We start from the raw sequence: 14,729 nt of genomic DNA, 5'->3' as shown, positions 1-14,729 counted from the left end.
ACTGCCTCTTGCATTCCAAGCTTTGACGCATCTGCTATCTATTTTTAATTTCCTTTTATATTTATTTATTTTCCCAATTTGGTTTCTAAACTCCATTTCTTTGTGGTTTCCTGGAGCCCCGATGACAAAGCCACATATTCTGTTCCTGTCCTTTATGGCACTGGAGAACATATGAAATTTGTTTCTAATTTTTACATCTGCCAAAAACCTTTCCTGGATTAACAATACACTCCAGCACAACTGGTAGGCCCTCTCCCACTAATGCCACAAAACAAACAAAACCAAAAAGGAAATCAAATAGACTAAAATACAGCATAAATATTTTTGCACTTCTTTTAGCTTGCTTAACTTGAAAACAAGGTTTTACTTTCTGGCACTGCGTATTTATCTGTTCATATTTAGAAACAAAAAATTATGATACAAGCAAATGGGAAGGAAAAGTTCAGCCTTTTCTTTTTTGCTGGTTATAGATGTCATGAAAATATGGCGAATATCTCTGGAGAAATTGAGGAAGCTCGTGGAATACAATTTCCTCACTCACATATCAGGCATTGCTTATTTATCTAAATGCTACAAATGATGGGTCAAAATCCTGAGGTCCTGCATCAGTGTTTACTAAGGGACATTCCTGTCAACCTCGACCGTTTCCCCCCCATTTAACTTGATACATCTACAACCGATATTTGTTGTATCCATCTCAATTTTTTACGATAGTTGATGTAATCTTCCCAATTTTTGCAGCCATGCCAGGGTGAGCCCACAGTATTGTTAACTCATAACGAAACTGCATCAACCCAGAGAATAAAGGCCTCAGTTCAGTGAAGCAGGGAGGCAGATGCTTAATTATAGTCATATGAGTGGCCCCACTGAAATCAGTGGGCCATTGTCCTCATTGGATTCAATGGGTCTACCCACCTATTTAAGGTTAAGCCCATCCTTAAGCACTTCACTGGGTCAAGGCCCTAACTGAAGGTAGCAGAGCTAAGTTTTTAACTTTCACATGGTGCAGCAGGTCACAATCTGGCCCTGAATGTAGAATACTAAATGATATAGACAGACATGGGACAGAACTCTAGATCTGAACCCCTCCTACCTTCTGAATTTTGTGAAGGTCAATGATCATTAGTGGTAGTAATATGGTAGTGCCAGGATGCCCCAAGAAGTTACTAGTGCTCTACAAACACAAGATACAGTCCCTGCCTTAAGGACTTTGCAATGCGGAGAAATCCAGAGCCCAACTTCACAGCTTGGGTGTGAAGGGAAAGGAACGTATATCAACATTGTATAAATCTGAGGGTAGAATCCCACAACCTTATCACATGTAGGACCAGTTTTGCAATGGAAGGATCAGGTCATAACAGAGTATCCTCAGAATGTCTGAGTCTGGGCCTAAGCTATGCAGACCTCATCAGCGTGTGCATGGTTTTCCCTCAGATCATGGCTCAGTTTTACCAGCATCAGCACAGATTTCAGCTTTACAGACTTCTAGAAACTAATCTGCCCACGTAACCACATGCCCAGCCTGTACTGTACTACAGGTTCTTCCAATATAGATTAAGGGTTAATGTGCTATATTGTTCTGCAAATGATTCTGACCTTTACTTTTTAGTTGTTACATAAGAGTCGTATTTCCTAGGAGGAGAAACGTGGATTGCTGTTGAAATGCATTTGGAAAAAAACCAAAGCTATAGCCAATTAACAGGAATTTAAAACTTATTTGCATATCTGCTAGACCATAGCGCCTATCTGCATTTTCTTTAGATATGATCCATGATAAGGGCAAGGTATCTGTAAAAGCCACTGTGGTTTAGGAAAATGAGCACAGAGTTCTAATCCCTGCTCTGCCACTAATTCGCAAGTGTGCCCTTGTGCAACTCACTTCAACTTTCTACGCCAGTTCTCCTATCTGGAAACTGGGGATAACATTAATCAGACCTGCCTCCAAGGGGGTGGCTAGATAATATCCATACAGCATCCTGTCCATGTAAAGCAATACACTAGTTATTTGCGGGTTAATAACTCAGCCATTAACCATATGCCATGGGTGAAAACCTTGAAGGGTGTCACAGGACTTTTGGTCACATAACTCAGCAGTAACTTTGGTATTAAAATTAATTTGATGGGCAGCAACCCAGGCGACGAACTCTCATTTTGAGCATGTCACGCAAGCACTGAAGTTTGCAATGTGGCTAATGCAAAAGCACTTCATGGAAAGACTCTTAGATTACATGCTCAGATATTTGCATGCTCTGCTGTGGATCCTGAGCAGCTTGAGGTAGTTCAGAGTACCAACCCCAGATACAAAACATTTGTTGCATATCAGAGACTTCAATTTGTCCCCTTTTTTGCATTTCTACCTGGTAGACAAGCATATTTTATAATCATGCTTATTTCCCCTTCCTAGTCTTTCTCATTCCTCTCCTCTTCTCCAAAGGTGTGTTTGTTTTTTGGTGCCCACCCCACCCCCAACAACCACCCATGGCAATTGTCTTTAAAAAGAATTTGCGTTTTTACACATTTGTGGGAGTGCAAGACAGAGCCCCAGTCTCAATCCTGAATCTGCCGACCCTTTGTCGGCATGAGTCATAGATGTGACATGACGTAAATATATATTTTTGTATTGATATAGATAAACATGATTTGCAAGATGAGTCAAATTAACAATCAATTACATATGAATGGGCTCTAATCAATAAGTGAATTTGACTAAAAGGAGGAAGGCCAGGAAGATGGAGGACCTGGAATTTAAACAACAGGGCCGTTCTGCTGTAAAGAAGCTGCTAAACTGCTGGTGGAAAACTGAGCAGTCCTTTGTGGAAGAGGGCAATTTCCCCTCTCTCTCTCTCTCTCTCTCTCTCTCTCTCCCTCCCTCCCCTCCCCTGTTTTTGTAAGATGTAGAGTGTGTTTATTAAAGAATAAAGCAGAACAATTATTACATTCACAGCAGAGTGGGTCCCTTCAGACAGCTTCATGCTTGAACTGCGTCCATAATCGTTGTGTCAGCCCGCCCCCTAGCGTTGCTAGCAGTGTGCAGCATCTGACAGGAGCTAATGCAAACCCGACACCCAGCTCGTGTGTCTGAAGACAACACCCCCCGCTCCAGCTGCACCCAGTTAGAAAGCGATATGAAGCCCCCAAAATACTCTTGCTATCTTCTGGGTGGCAAGGAAATCTCCATTATACACACAAGGGATGTGGTTTGGGGCTGGGGTGGGGGGGGGAGGAGGAAGACTGTTTAAATTGTATACGTAAATTGTTTTGTTTTACAAGCTGGAGTAAATCAGCACATTTGCAGGCCATATTTATCTGATCCACTCAAGAATAATCTTTTTGAATGAACACCATTGATGTGGTATTTATGCCTTTGCAAAACATAACCAATCCCCTCAATTCAATTAAGGAAGGCAGTGTTTCCCAAACTTCCCCGGGACGTCGCTTGTTCAGGGAAAGGCCCTGGTGGCCCGGGCCGGTTTGTTTACCTGCCGTGTCCGCAGGTTCGGCTGATCACGGCTCCCACTGGCCGCGGTTCGCTGTGCTGGGCCAATGGGGGCTGCGGGAAGTGGCACGGGCCGAGGGACATACTGGCCGCCGCTTCCAGCAGCTCCCATTGGCCTGGAGCAGCGAACTGCGGCCAGTGGGAGCTGCAATTGGCCGAACCTGTGGACGTGGCAGGTAAACAAACCGGCCTGGCCTGCCAGGGGCTTTCCCTGAACAAGCGGCATCCCGAGTTTGGGAAACACTGAATTAAGGCATTAGTGAAAAATAAGAAATTTTGCTCCTGGGCTAGTCACTACTGCCAGAGAGTCACATGAATATCTGCTCTGCTGCCATCAAAGAGTGAAACTGAAGAACACACTTGACAATTGAGAAACTCAGAAACATTCACTGATTTCTACCTCCTGATTTCTCCCCAATTGCAGCCTCATCCACACTCATTTAAAGTCAAGGGAGTTACAGTGATGCAAAACTAAGGTAAGAGAAGAGAATCAGATTCTCTGTTTATCTAGCATAGGTTTCCAAGTAATGGGCCCAATCCTTCAGTCTTTTCCCAGAAAAAGCTTCCACTGACTTCAGTGGGAATTTGCCTGACTCAAGATGGCAGGATCAAATCCAAAATTCTACCACGGGGTTTTGCTTCAAGTTCTACAAGTTCAGGGCTGCATGCCTCCCCATTTCTGCTTGCATAATGCTGCATTTATGAGGCCCTCCTGTTGTTTATGTATGGAAAGAGAAGGGAGATGGCTACAATCTCTGCTCCTCCAAAGGTGTCCTAGACAGACTTCACCAGGAGTGGACCTGTTACAGATATGGAACCTAGACACAAACTAAAATTGCTTTCCCCAATGGAATAATGCCATAGGAAGAAGCTGATAGCGCAAGCAGCTTCCCTGAGGGAGGCCCTTCCCTGGCCCTGCTAGTGGATCTAGCTCAATCTTTATTACACCTGTGTAAACCAGAATCGACTCCAGTAGAGCTGCAGCTCAAAGTCAATTGCAACAGAATCTGATGCCTAGATCTTCAGCGAAATCATGATAACATAGCACAGTCTCCTCATGCTTACAGCCCAGGGGGTAAAAGGTTTCTTTGAAATGTTCTGCTGAACTATTTTGAAGCATCATCTTCTGAAAAAGTCAATATAGCCACTAAAAACAGGAAACTCATTCTAAGGGGTAAATCTATCCATAGAAAAAACTTTTTGTCTCATACAGGCAAAGATCCAGGTTTGACTTTCAGGATGGGCCTGTAAGACCCTGCTCAGAGAGTAGGCTGATGAGAATTCATCAGTGATCATGCAGACTAAGGAGTGTACTGATGAGAGACGTACTATTTAAGCAATAGTCTTCACTGTTGTGGGACTTTCACGACAAGATAATTGACACTAGTGAGAGTTATGGCCCCGGAGCTCAAGGTCAGGGTCCATAATGGAAGGCAAGGTCACATATATCACAGAAACGTCCATAACCAAAGGGGCTATTGTGAATAGAGCACTTATAAAAGTGTTGTTGTAATCCCTACACCTTGTTTAAACAATAAGTTGGAAATCAGCTGATTTGCTACTGCAGATTAATGCAGACTTCATTCTCTCCTTAAAAAGAAATTATACAAAATCAGGACATTCCAACTGGCATCTTAGATGAATTGGAGACAACTGGAAATACTATCTGAATGGCTGAGTTTCATTAAATAGAATTTAATATTTATTTGATGTAGATGCAGCCCTGAAATTGGTACAGTCTTGGGACACTATTACTGATTTGTGTATGGCTGTTAGAGGTGGGAGAAATTGTCTATGATATTTTCTTAAACCAAAAATGTAATTCACTTTGTTGGTGTTTTTGTCCTTTGTACAAATATTCAGCCAACTGCTAGCAGGAACGTTCACAGAAACAGCAAATCTTAAATGAACACTGGAGAATATTCATTAAAAGTGAGTGTGAATGTGAGTATTAACAAGATAAGCTGTTTCTAAAAAAAAATATTACACTAATCCAGTTGGTGAATAGAGAACAATATGGTGTTAACCCTACTTATCTAATCAAAACTAATATTTTGAATATCCAATAGAAAATATTCACAACTAACAATCTACAGAGCAAAAATTATTTGGTAGAACAATTCTGAATCATGAATGCTGTATATTTGAGAAACCCGTAAACTATTTCTTGAGAACTAGTGATCAGTTTAAGGAGGTACATTTAGCAAATGCATTATTCACTATGAATTAGTTCCTCAGCTCCAATGGCTACTCCAGTGGCAATCAACATGGATTTACAACCACACAGGGAAATGGTCTTTCCATTGTCATGTTTACAGTATATCACTATTTGTTTGAACGGGATAATACCGTATCTCACACATAACTAAGCCTCTTCACTGGGCAAGTTATACACCAATTTGTTTGCATAACTCTAACTCAGGATATTTTATAAAAACACAAAGGGGACACACTACATGTTTGCATGATTTGTTTTACTATTGGACAAACTGGAGCTTATTCTGGATTTCTCTTACAGCAGAGAAACTCCACTGAAGTCAATGAATGACATTGGTGTAAATCGGAGGAGAATAATTTCTTGAATACTTGTTTTTTAGTAAAAAAGGTTGGTTTGTTAGATCCTGGATGTGCCTGTTACAACTGTCCCCTAACCGTATTTACATTCATATTGGTTAAAAAAAAATACTACCACATTCTAGAATGGTGGCCCCAGACGCTCCAGTAAACACAATGTTAGAGGCTGACATTGCAAGGTCATAAGTGCCCATGGACCCTTGTGCCTATGCAGAGTTCCAGTCCTTGCTTGCCTAATCAGAGTCATGAGCTGCAGTACTAGGGACCACAGGGACATAGCACAAGACTATGCTAGCTTTAAAGAAAGGTGATAGCAACTGCATGGTTTATGAATCTTGTGTGATTCTACAATGATTCTAGCCTTACGAGCCAGATTTTCACAAGAGCTCAGCTGTCATTTAGACACTAGCACTGGCCAAGTTTTCAAGAGTTCAGCATATGGGGTTCCTTTGAAAATCTGGCCACAGGCCCCATAATGGCAGTTGCTGGGTGCTGAGCAGCTGAGCAATTTGGACAATCTGGCCTTTCTGTGACAGGAGCACAATTCTGTTGAAAAGCTGGCCCCAACCACAGGCACTGACCTCTTAAAAATGAGGCCCCATGCTCCCATGTCTGAACTACACACATTAACTCTGCAAGATATAGGCCATTTAAATCATCCTCACTGCCCATCCTTCATGTGGTTTTATTTTCAAACAGAGAGAGCGAAGGAATAGTCTCCTATATGTGTTTGATTTCAGCGCAGTATTGCAAAGCTAAATTGCAGATGGCAACTGATCCTCACACATCTCAATGAGACACACAGAGTAGACTAACAATTAGTTCTCAATCAATTCATTAGTCTAGTATTACGTAGGTATCACTTGAAAAAGATGTTTTTTCTTAATGGTTTCCCTCTTCCGCATTGTGTAGCCCAAACCTCTATGTCCCCTGCAAGTGTTATTTCAAGTGCTATAGGCCCCTGCAACCTCTGGAATTACATACAGCACCGTAGTATCTCTTTGCATGGAGTTTGTTATCAGGCTGCGTTGAGGTAAGGCCATGTCCAGACCCCCAAGCAGAAAATGAAGGGGCAATGTAGCTAATGTATTAAGCTTTGGCTAAAGCAAGGCAGCTGCTTTATTCTGCAGCACCCTCTACTTGCTGCATCCCATCATGGCAATATGACACCTTGCCTCACTCTTTCATAGGCTGGACCATAGGATCAATATAAACAAGTGGGGGAAAGGACATGTGACGTTGTAAGGAAAGCCAGGACATTCAAAGCTATAGCTGACAGTCCGCATTGAAAGCAAATCAATAAGGAACGATGGCACAAATTAAGTATCAAGCTGTGAAGTGCTTAGATTTTTATCACTCTAAGTCAGACCCTTAAAATGATTAAAGCTGAATTTCTCCCACTACTTATAAACAGAAAGAGCAGAAGGTTGCATGAAAGTTCATACAATGAATATTTAAATGAGAGACCGCACAACCCTAAAATGAGAACATTTCTGTATTTAAAATTAAAATAAAAAAAAAACAGTGTATTTTCTACACCAGTGGCTGCTGTTTTCAGCGGGGAAGTAGTACATACACAATGTCGCTAATACCAGTACCTGACAGAACAGAGCTTCCCTTCAGAGTCTGTACATACAACGTATATTTAATCCAATGGGTAACAGAACAGCAGCAAATAAACCAAAGCTAGACAAGACATAGCTGGTGCTAACTTGGGTCATCCCACTAAGCCTGATAAACCTGCCCAAGATAGAACACTTTTCTAAAGTGACTGTGCTGGCCTGATGGTCAGAAGTTTAGGCTTGAATCTGGATTACATCTAGAAGTTAATGGGAAGAGCTATTGACATCCCTGGGCTTTGAATCAGGTCTCGTTTGCCTTTGAAAATTGGACCTGCACAATTGTGCTAATCACATCTGCAAAATCACCAATTTTGCATCATTATTCGTGTTGCAGTAGAGCCTAGGAGCCCCATTCATGGGTTCCATTGTAGTAAGCGCTGCACAGACACAGAACAAGAAGATGGTGCCTGCCCCCAAAGAGCTTAGATCTCTGATTGTTTGTGCACACATTACTGTAGCAGTGAGCACCAACATGCACAAAACTCACGCAATTTCATGCCCAGACCCCTGAAAACAGGGACTCTGATAGTCGTGCACCTTATTTTTGCCTTAAAAATGTGGTAAAAATTATTCATTCGTACAATACTGGTGGGGAAAATAGACATTTTCTTAGGTAACAGAGAAAAATAAAAAATACTTACACCAAGTTAAAATTAACCTCCTAAGTTAGGTTTGTATTAAGTTTCATGAATGCAATGCATATTTATAATTGTTATATGTAAAAAGAAAAATTAAACAGCCTTATTCTGCAATATCAAGCGATAAACATATTATATTTCAAATGAACCATTACGGCCTAATCTTGCAAATTCCTATTGATGTGGTTAGTCCTATGTGCTACTTATGAGAGCAAGAGCTACTCACATGAGTAAGAATTTGCAGGGCCAGGTCTTTCATTTGTGTAGAATGCCTGCTGACAACCCCTAGGTGAACTCATTTTGTTTAATTTCTTATCCATTTGAACATTGTGGGATTGAAAGTTCAGCTTTTAAACAAACAATCAAACATTTTTGGATTAATTTTCCATTTAGAAAAGACAGTAAAAAGTAGTAGAAATATTTAATGAAAAAAAATCAAGGTGAAAACTGTAGCACAGCTTGGAATCAGTGATGTTACTCTTGGAAGTAATTCAAACAGGTTTTAACCTCTTTTGCTTTGTTCCTTTAATAGAGCATGTCTCCTATCTACAGATATTTAAACCCAGACCCATCTACCCAGCACACAGTTGTTGACTCTCAGGATGTTTTGCCATACCTTCAGCCCCACCATCTCACCCGCCGTGCTGCCAATCATCCTCCTGCCGTAGCTGCGCATTATCACCCTCTCTGTGGGGAACTAATACAGTGGGGTGGTGGAAATAACGCTGCTCCAATCAGCATTAAATTCTAGGAACTTTCTCTGCAAACTTTAGGATTGTGCAGGCAAGGAATAAAGGGGGCGCAAGGAACCCATCTCTGGCTATATCTCTGCCTGTCACAGAGCACAGTCATCACAGAGCCCTAATTATACAAAGCTGCAGTGAAAGGGCTTCCATGGCATGATGCAGATGGAACACATCGCAACAGACATCTGCTCCTTCTGCCCTCTCTCTTCCTTGAACCTGTGGAAGCTCTTTGCCTCTTCACACGTTCCTTGCCCCTCTGGTAAAAGCCAGGCTGAGAGACAGACTCCCTCCTGCTATTTTCCTCAGCAACCTCCCACAATGGGAGTTCTACAGAAGAGAGGGGAAAACATTAATTTACCAGCAAGAGATCTGTGGCACTAAGGGTAATACCTCCACTGAAGCCATCTATCTAGGACACCTTCAGTCTGCAGCCTCACAGGAGGGCCCTGAGCCTCCAAGCTCCCTCAAGGTGAGGGGAAGGAGCCCAATGAGACCAGTCTGGAGACTCCTTCCACCTCCCTGCCTACAGAACGAGCATTCTCTGGAACCCCATAGTATCTGTCCAGGGGAACCAAAGGTGCAATAAGATACTTTTACCCCTCAGAAATATAAAAAGAGAAAATTAGGGGGAAATATAACAAGACTTAAGAATTCTTACCAGCCGGAAGGAAGGGAGCTCCAGCAGCTGATGATAGCAAAATGGCTACATTAGGACCACAGCTGTGTATGTCTGCCAAATTTAAAGAAAAGCATGCTGGTATAAGGGGACTGTTGCCCCCTTACTAACATTCAGTGGGGGTGTTTTGGTTGGCTAGCTCCCAGTACTAAAAGGGGAAGGGTCAATGGGAAATCAGGACCCTGAGACTGATAGACCCCAGAAACAATGGGGAGAGGCCCATGCTACAGGTCAGCCTGAATGACAGGGTGGGCAGGCTAATCAGGGAGTCAGGAGGCCAGGGAGGTCCCGTCCTCTGTGTGTGCTGGATTTGCCTGGGTCAGACAGAGTGGGGCCGAGCTAAGGAGAGAGCAAGGGCCTGAGCTGAGCTGGGGAGCAGAGCTGTGCCAGATCCAGAGAGAGCAGACCTTGTCCTGGGAGCAGAGCTGCAGCCCCAAAACCAGAGGCACAGCCCAGAGAGAGCAGAGTTGCCCTGGGAAGAAAGCTGCAGCAACCAGAGCCAGAGGGTCTAGGAAAGCAGCCCAGGAAGCAGGTCAGTGCTGGGAGCAGAGTCACAGAAGCAGCCTGCAGAGCAGACCTGTCCTGGGAGCAGAGCTGCAGCAACCAGAGCCAGAGGGGCCAAAGAAGCAGCCCAGGGAGCTGGAGGCAGAGCAGCGGCAGCAGCGCAGAGACCGAGTGGTGCAGCTGGGGCTGGAGCAGTCCGGAGCTGGGTGCGGTGAGCAGCTGGGGAGAGCGAGGGGGATCCTGGGCAGTGGGCCCAGCACAGGGAGACGCCTCGGCCAAGAGGCTCTGCAGGCCAGGCTTGGATCGTAACCCCGACAGGGCGGGGGCAACACTGGGCAGAAGGGTCCTACCACTTAGAGCCTGAGAGCGTGTGGCCACCACCAGAGCAAGTGTTGAACCCACAGCATCCCTGCAGCACAGCCAGAGCCTGAGGAGAAGGCCTGGAACTTACAAGGAGCAGACTGTGAACTGCCCTGACGTTCCAGAGACGCTGTTCGTGATGTTCCCTGCCACAGAGCAGGTTGATGTGTTTCCTTTAACCTTTCTCATTTTCCCTTTTTATAATTAATTGTTAATTAATTGAAAATTAATTGTTGCATTTGCTTTAACTTGTATGTAATGGTCAGTGGGTCAGAGAAGTGCCCAGTGCAGAGAGAGTACCCTGGAGTGGGGACACCCTAGCCCCTATCCTAGGTGACCGCAGCAGGGTTGGGGGTTGAGCCCCCCAGGAATCCTGGGCCCAGACTTGTTGGGGTTACGAGGACTCTGCCAGACAGGAGAGTGGAAGGGGAGTCCTCAAGGGCAGGGAGGCCTCTAGGGAAAGGAAGTGGGAGCGAGGACTCAGATCCTTTCGCTAGCCCACTTCACCGGGGTAGTGCAGAAACCTGGAAAGTTCCCCACAAGAGCAGGACTGTTCCCTCGCTTACACTGGGGGAAAAGTTCCTATAGGAGGAGAAGGAAGGTTATCAGAGTCCAAGTCACCGCCGTTGTGGTGTGTGTACTGCTAGTATATCACAGATTCCTAGTTACTTGTTTTCATAATCCTCATACAAGATTTGATAGTTAACCATTTTGGGGGGGGGCAGAGGTTAAAACACAGATTTGCTTTCTCCCAACTCTTCCTTCATATCTTACTTCAGTAAAGCTGTAATAGTATTGCAGTTAGATGTGTTTATGGAGGACTTTTACACTTTCCCTTTGGCAGCTGTTGGAGACAATTTTATCTGACTGGTTAAATTATTGGGGTCAGATACTTAGCTGGTGTCATCTCTCTAATGAAGTCAATGGAGCTATGACAATTTGCATCAGCTGAAGAGCTCTTTGTGGTCTTTCTGCTATAAGAGGAGTTCTTATGTTACTTAGCCTTGACTGAAGAAACTGTTTGAATGTATGACATAATCGTCCCATCTCACCAAACTAAACCAAATACACGGGTCACCAGGGAAGATGCATTAATTAAAGTGCCCAGTAAATTGTTATTGATATTGTTCATTTGTTGGCTGGCCTCGTACAAAACAGTCAGTAACATCAATAAAAGGAGTACTTGTGGCACCTTAGAGACTAACCAATTTATTTGAGCATCTGATGAAGTGAGCTGTAGCTCACGAAAGCTTATGCTCAAATAAATTGGTTAGTCTCTAAGGTGCCACAAGTCCTCCTTTTCTTTTTGCGAATACAGACTAACACGACTGTTACTCTAAAACCTGTCAGTAACATCAATGACAGAAAGGGAAGAAGGTAAGTCCTCCCCTCTCCATTGCAGACACATTGGAAGGAAAAGAAAGCGGGGGAGGAGGTGCATTTCTTTTTCACTGCACAAACACTGGTAAGGTTAGGGAACTAATGCGTCATGACACATTAGGCAGGGGTCCACCTAACAAGTCCCCTGTTACTCCAAGGGGGCATTGTCAGCTAGAGGCAAAGGGGAGAGACATCCCAGCCCTCCTGCCTGGAGGCCACTATTTAACAGCAGGTGCTAAGTGGAGCACAAACTGTTCCTTTTTGAAAGAGGAGCCATGAATGCTGAGAACACCTTGCCTGAGCCTTCTCTGAGTTGTCCTGCTGGTGGCTGCAGACTGGCTCAGGGACCACTCCAATCAGCTGCCACTGCTCCCTTCTCATGTAGATCTAAGGAGCTAGGAAAGAATTTTGCCTCCAGCCTTTATGTATAAATATGTTTTCTTCAGTGTTTGAGTCAATAGCGTGAAAGTCCCTCTTCAAGCCTTGCCTTGTAACTAACGCTGGATTTTACTTTTAAAGCCACATTTTCTCTTTAAATAGGGGAGTGAAAAAAAATGCTGATTAACTGAGCACTTATATATATCAAAGTACCAGAGCAAGGTGAGCTTTTACTGCTGTCCTATAAACCCATGGATGTTTGGGTTTGTCATAGAAATAAGGCAAGCCCCATTGATGTGAGATTGTACAAGCTGCATAGTGACTAATTACGCTCTGAGGTGGATGAAAAGGGTTAATTAGATGGATTAAAAAAGTCCACACTCAACCCTAGTTTATGGGGAAGAAGTCAGTGTAGTCAAAATGATGCCCTCATCACAATTAGCTTATATAGGTTCTCCCCTACAACTAAGTTGGCTCCTTGTTATCTGCCCTGAAGAAGATGCAACACTGAGTCACAGTTCACTTGCTGCTTTCCCCTTTCTCCATGGAGGAAGGGAACTACATCAGCCCTTTACCTGGTGCACATAATGTCCCTTTTCATACGGGCTGGCATGTTGAAGGGGCGGAACCAAGGCCCAAGCCTTACATCCCTACCACCCTGCTCAGGAAGAGGAATGACAGTCCATTGGAGGTTGCTTCAACTTCACTGTTCCCCTGTTGTAACCGGCAATGCAGGTGCCCTGCTCAGGGGATCACAGAGGGATCAATTTCCTGTGCAGGTGTGTTGGCTGGTTCGTGCTGAAGCTAGCAGAGCTTTATACTGCTGCCCATTATTGTGGTATCTTGAGTGTTTTCCGTACTGATATGGTTGACCATAGTGAAAGGTCACAGTGGAATTAATGGAGTCAGTGGCTCTTCTCCCTTTTGGGGTTACAGAAAGCTCCATCCATGTAAGGTGGCTTTTTTGGAGGGGGGATAATATGGATGAGGAGGGCAGTTGTTACCGTGAATGTCATGCTGGGTACATAGGGAAAGCTCTCTCTCTATGGGTCCCAGATTTACATTTTGCATAAATAGACAATATATTCATCTAATTTTGTGGAATAAAAACTGGTCACAACTACTACTGGGTTCAGGGAATTTGAATTATATACTTAAAGATTACCAGAAAGCATTTTTCTCCATCTGTTATATTTGTTACAGGTACCAGAAAGAAATGATCTTTCGTAGACAGAAATAGAATAACCTGTTGCCATCCCTCATTTACAGTGGTGGATCTTTATTGCTTTTCCCAGGGATTTACGAGTGTTAGTCTTTATCATTTAAAAATAAAGAATTTGATGTTATTCATTAAGAACTGTTACAGCTAAAACTGGAGTATGAGGGGAATTTGGATTAATGCACAAATTAAAATTGATGAAATGTTATACTAGCCTCTGGGGTTGCAAAGTGGAAATTTTTGAATACTGGATGTATATGCAAGCATGCACTTGCTCATAATTTTTTTTAAAGACGCTCCCAGCTGACCTATTTCTGCTCTCCTGGCAGTCAAGGTGAGTTTTAGGCCAACTCTGAGTGCTTTTGAAACCCCCACCCAGATATTACAGATTGGACAAAACTAATTTTTGGAAAATATTTACAAACAAGCCTGTTTTCTAAGGGTTATTTAGCAGCCCTACCTATGTTGACAGAACCAAGTCAGTCATCCTGGAAGCAAGTGGAGTTCTCCCCCATTCCAAACAGAATAAACACACACTGGCTATATTCCAAACCCCTTTCCTGGGTTGTAGCTCTGTTGCAAGTTGTTAATACAGATAACAAGGAAATCTCAGCATAAGCTTTTTCCTGAGCTTGGCTAATAGTGTTTTCCCTGCAGCACTCAGCTGTACCATCCTCGTTTCTTATATCCCAGCACTTATACTTTCATACTGGAGCTCATAGAATGCACCTGACATGCTGTTCCTCATGTATGGGAGAGGCTCCCCTTAAATGTCAGCAAAACTAACTCCTTATGCTCCTTCAAACCACCCCCTTAAAACTCTACTTTGCTTTTGCTACTTTGGCCTGCTGTGAAGAAACTGCTGAGGCTGGTGATGTCACCAGAGGGGCTGGAGCCTGCGGAGGAGGGTGGTTGGTCAAGGTGACAGTAGATCTGGAGAGAGGGGGATCTGGGAATGGTGACTGGGTACCAGGAGCTGGGAGACAGAAGGTCTGGCTAGGCTTGCCTGGAGAGGGAGCCTAACTGGAGAAGGGTTAGTAGGCCTCTGAGGAGGGAACCTGACTCCCAAAGTCATCCCAGTATTTCAGCCACAAGGGTTGGTGCAGAGAGGTGACATCAGAGACAGACAGGCTACA

This window comes from Lepidochelys olivacea (assembly GCF_965140295.1).
Source record: "Lepidochelys olivacea isolate rLepOli2 genome assembly, chromosome: 12".
Classification (NCBI taxonomy): Eukaryota; Metazoa; Chordata; order Testudines; family Cheloniidae; genus Lepidochelys; species Lepidochelys olivacea.
The sequence above is the reverse complement of the archived record's forward strand: the minus strand, read 5'-3'. Positions refer to the sequence as shown.